We start from the raw sequence: 5,159 nt of genomic DNA, 5'->3' as shown, positions 1-5,159 counted from the left end.
TGTGGTCAAAAAAACACCACAGTAAAGCATCAAAAATGTCTAGAACATGTCATAGCAAGGCATGAAATATCAAAAATGTTATTGTATAGTAAAGCATAATATGTCAAAAATGTCATAGTATAGTAAGGCATGAAAATTTCAAAAATGTCATAGTAGTAAGGCATAAAAATTAATAAAAGTCATTGTGTAGTAAGGCATAAAATGGCAAAAATGTCATAGTATAGTAAGGCGTCAAAAATGCTCAGAAAATGTCATAGTATAGTAAAGCATCAAAAACGTTCAAAAAATGTCAAACAATGTTATAATATTGTAAGGTGTCAAAAAACGTCACAGTATAGTAAGGCATCAAAAACCTCAAAAGCTAACAAAAATGTTATAGTATAGTAAGGCATCAAAAACCACCAAAAACTGTCATAGTATAGTAAGGTGTCAAAAAGGTCATACTATAGTAAAGCATCAAAAATGGTCAAAAATGTTATAGTATTGTAAGGTATGAAAAATGGTCAAAAAATGTCATAGTATAGTATGGTGTGAAAAATGGGTAAAAAAAAATGGTCAAAAAATGTCATAGTATAGTAAGGCATGAAAAATGGCATAAGGCATGTAAAGCCATTAAACGTTCTGGTTCAGCTGTAATGTTGAATATTTCTCTGTGTTTTCATGGTTAAACTGTTGATGAGGAATAGGTAGTAGTGTATTGATCATTTTTCTCTGTATGTTTCTCTTTGATTTTCTCCAGGTGTCAACACTTGGTCCGGCACATAGTCCATGATCACAGAGATGTCGTCCACGATCGCTGAGACATGGTCCATGATCGGAGAGACATTGTTGAGGATGAGGGAGACATTGTCCACGATCAGAGACACTGTCCATGATCGCAGAGACCTTGTCAAAGATGAGAGAGACGTTGTCCATGATCAGAGACGTTGTCCCATGCTTCGTAGAGACCTTGCGATAGAATCGGCGGAGACGGGGGTCACCGATTTGACGGCATTGCCCGCGATCATGGAGACATTGTCGATGATCACAGAGGCACCGTCTATGATCTCAGAGACATCGTCCACGATCACAATCATTGTCCATGATCACAGAGACTTTGTCCATAATCTCAGAGACATTGTCCGCAATCACAGAGACCTAGTCCACGATCACAGAGTCTTCGTACAATGAAGAAGTTCTTTGAGACCAGGACAGAGGCTTCCAGGTAATTCACAAACAGCTTTACATCAACTGTCCAACACAGAGAACTGACAATTAACTGTTTATGTTCAGTATTCGGTATATCAGAAGTGTAAAAATAGAAATAATGAGCAATATAAAAATACTGTGTAAGTAAAACCAAAAACCACCAAAAACTGTCATAGTATAGTAATGCATCAGAGATGGTCAAAAAAGGTCATACTATAGTAAAGCACCAATAATGGTCAAAAAATGTTATAGTGTTGTAAGGTATGAAAAATGGTCAAAAAATGTCATGGTATAGTATGGTGTGAAAAATGGTAAAAAAAAATGGTCAAAAAATGTCATAGTATAGTAAGGCATGAAAAATGGCATAAGGCATGTAAAGCCATTAAACGTTCTGGTTCAGCTGTAATGTTGAATATTTCTCTGTGTTTCCATGGTTAAACTGTTGATGAGGAATAGGTAGTAGTGTATTGATCATTTTCCTCTGTATGTTTCTCTTTGATTTCCTCCAGGTGTCAACACTTGGTCCGGCATATAGTCCATGATCACAGAGATGTCGTCCATGATCGCTGAGACATGGTCCATGATCGGAGAGACATTGTTGAGGATGAGGGAGACATTGTCCACGATCAGAGACACTGTCCATGATCGCAGAGACCTTGTCAAAGATGAGAGAGACGTTGTCCATGATCAGAGACGTTGTCCCATGCTTCGTAGAGACCTTGCGATAGAATCGGCGGAGACGGGGTCACCGATTTAACGGCATTGCCCGCGATCATGGAGACATTGTCGATGATCACAGAGGCACCGTCTATGATCTCAGAGACATCGTCCACGATCACAATCATTGTCCATGATCACAGAGACTTTGTCCATAATCTCAGAGACATTGTCCGCAATCACAGAGACGTAGTCCACGATCACAGAGTCTTCGTACAATGAAGAAGTTCTTTGAGACCAGGACAGAGGCTCCAGGTAATTCACAAACAGCTTTACATCAACTGTCCAAACAGAGAACTGACAATTAACTGTTTATGTTCAGTATTCGGTATATCGGAAGTGTAAAAATAGAAATAATGAGCAATATAAAAATACTGCGTAAATAATCTGTATTAATAGAAGTAATGTAAAAATAAAGAGCAATATCAGAAGTAAGATGTAATAGTCAAAGTAATCTGTTACTGGATGTAGTTTTAAAATGGTCAAAAAATGTCATAGTATAGTAAGGCATAAAAATGGCATAAGGCATGTAAAGCCATTAAACGTTCTGGTTCAGCTGTAATGTTGAATATTTCTCTGTGTTTTCATGTTAAACTGTTGATGAGGAATAGGTAGTAGTGTATTGATCATTTTTCTCTGTATGTTTCTCTTTGATTTTCTCCAGGTGTCAACACTTGGTCCGGCACATAGTCCATGATCACAGAGATGTCGTCCACGATCGCTGAGACATGGTCCATGATCGGAGAGACATTGTTGAGGATGAGGGAGACATTGTCCACGATCAGAGACACTGTCCATGATCGCAGAGACCTTGTCAAAGATGAGAGAGACGTTGTCCATGATCAGAGACGTTGTCCCATGCTTCGTAGAGACCTTGCGATAGAATCGGCGGAGACGGGGGTCACCGATTTGACGGCATTGCCCGCGATCATGGAGACATTGTCGATGATCACAGAGGCACCGTCTATGATCTCAGAGACATCGTCCACGATCACAATCATTGTCCATGATCACAGAGACTTTGTCCATAATCTCAGAGACATTGTCCGCAATCACAGAGACCTAGTCCACGATCACAGAGTCTTCGTACAATGAAGAAGTTCTTTGAGACCAGGACAGAGGCTTCCAGGTAATTCACAAACAGCTTTACATCAACTGTCCAACACAGAGAACTGACAATTAACTGTTTATGTTCAGTATTCGGTATATCAGAAGTGTAAAAATAGAAATAATGAGCAATATAAAAATACTGTGTAAGTAAAACCAAAAACCACCAAAAACTGTCATAGTATAGTAATGCATCAGAGATGGTCAAAAAAAGGTCATACTATAGTAAAGCACCAATAATGGTCAAAAAATTTATGTTGTAAGGTATGAAAAATGGTCAAAAAATGTCATGGTATAGTATGGTGTGAAAAATGGTTAAAAAAAATGGTCAAAAAATGTCATAGTATAGTAAGGCATGAAAAATGGCATAAGGCATGTAAAGCCATTAAACGTTCTGGTTCAGCTGTAATGTTGAATATTTCTCTGTGTTTTCATGGTTAAACTGTTGATGAGGAATAGGTAGTAGTGTATTGATCATTTTCCTCTGTATGTTTCTCTTTGATTTCCTCCAGGTGTCAACACTTGGTCCGGCACATAGTCCATGATCACAGAGATGTCGTCCATGATCGCTGAGACATGGTCCATGATCGGAGAGACATTGTTGAGGATGAGGGAGACATTGTCCACGATCAGAGACACTGTCCATGATCGCAGAGACCTTGTCAAAGATGAGAGAGACGTTGTCCATGATCAGAGACGTTGTCCCATGCTTCGTAGAGACCTTGCGATAGAATCGGCGGAGACGGGGGTCACCGATTTGACGGCATTGCCCGCGATCATGGAGACATTGTCGATGATCACAGAGGCACCGTCTATGATCTCAGAGACATCGTCCACGATCACAATCATTGTCCATGATCACAGAGACTTTGTCCATAATCTCAGAGACATTGTCCGCAATCACAGAGACGTAGTCCACGATCACAGAGTCTTCGTACAATGAAGAAGTTCTTTGAGACCAGGACAGAGGCTTCCAGGTAATTCACAAACAGCTTTACATCAACTGTCCAACACAGAGAACTGACAATTAACTGTTTATGTTCAGTATTCGGTATATCAGAAGTGTTAAAATAGAAATAATGAGCATATAAAATACTGCGTAAGTAATCTGTATTAATAGAAGTAATGTAAAAATAAAGAGCGATATCAGGAGTAAGATGTAATAGTCAAAGTAATCTGTTACTGGATGTAGTTTTAATAGTAAAAGTTATCTGCGCTATACAAATAAAATTGATGTGAATTGAATCTGTAAATTTCGAAGTAAAATGTAATAAAAAAAGCTTTATGTTGTTGTATGCTAAAAGTAATGTAATACTAGAGGTAAGAGTAAAATTAATCAGTAATATAAAAGTTATGCAGAAATGATAGTAATCCAAAGTAGAAGTAAAAATATCTGGTTATAGTAAGACATCAAAAAAGTTGAAAATGTCATAGTATACTAAAGCATCAAAAATGGTCAAAAAATCTGTGAGGCATGAAAAACGCTCAAAAATGTCATGGGGTCAAACACCAAAAAATGTCATAGTATAGTATGGTGTCAAAATGGTCAAAAAATGTCATAGTATAGCCCTTGTGTTGTCCTTTGGGTCAAGGTGACCCAGTGGCCGACAATGTGCCTTTGCGTCCCCTTCAAATGTAATAAAACATGCCCCTGAGTCATTTTCACATACCCGACTCATTTTTAGGTGAAAAATCTGGAGCTGAAATTTTGACATTTTTCACTCCAAACGATGACCCGCCGCCTGTCGCCGATATCAAAAATTGGGTGTCAAGTTTTTCAAAGAATTCACTCAAACCTGTCCGAATCCACTTCAAATGTAATAAAACATGCCCCTGACTCATTTTTAGGTGAAAAATCTGGAGCTGAAATTTTGACATTTTTCACTCCAAACGATGACCGCCGCCTGTCGCGGATATCAAAAATTGTGGTGTCAAGTTTTTCAAAGAATTCACTCAAAACCTGTCCAAATCCACTTCAAATGTAATAAACATGGGCTCATTTTTAGGTGAAAAATCTGGAGCTGAAATTTTGACATTTTTCACTCCAAACGATGACCCGCCGCCCTGTCGCCGATATCAAAAATTGTGGTGTCAAGTTTTCAAAGAATTCACTCAAAACCTGTCCAAATCCACTTCAAATGTAATAA

The 5,159-nt window shown here is 38.4% G+C and overlaps 1 long non-coding RNA gene across 1 annotated transcript; it reads left to right on the top strand.

Moving 5' to 3' along the window:
* The first annotated feature begins 668 nt into the window (after positions 1-668).
* Positions 669-3,935, top strand: LOC127140510 (uncharacterized). Its single transcript, XR_007810998.1, has 3 exons — positions 669-1,204; positions 2,570-3,034; positions 3,525-3,935. It is a non-coding gene; the product is annotated as an uncharacterized LOC127140510 (long non-coding RNA).
* Positions 3,936-5,159: the final 1,224 nt, after the last annotated feature.

Source organism: Lates calcarifer, unplaced genomic scaffold (genome assembly GCF_001640805.2).
Source record: "Lates calcarifer isolate ASB-BC8 unplaced genomic scaffold, TLL_Latcal_v3 _unitig_4558_quiver_3200, whole genome shotgun sequence".
Lineage (NCBI taxonomy): Eukaryota > Metazoa > Chordata > Actinopteri > Centropomidae > Lates > Lates calcarifer.
This window is presented reverse-complemented; position numbering and strand designations above follow the sequence as displayed.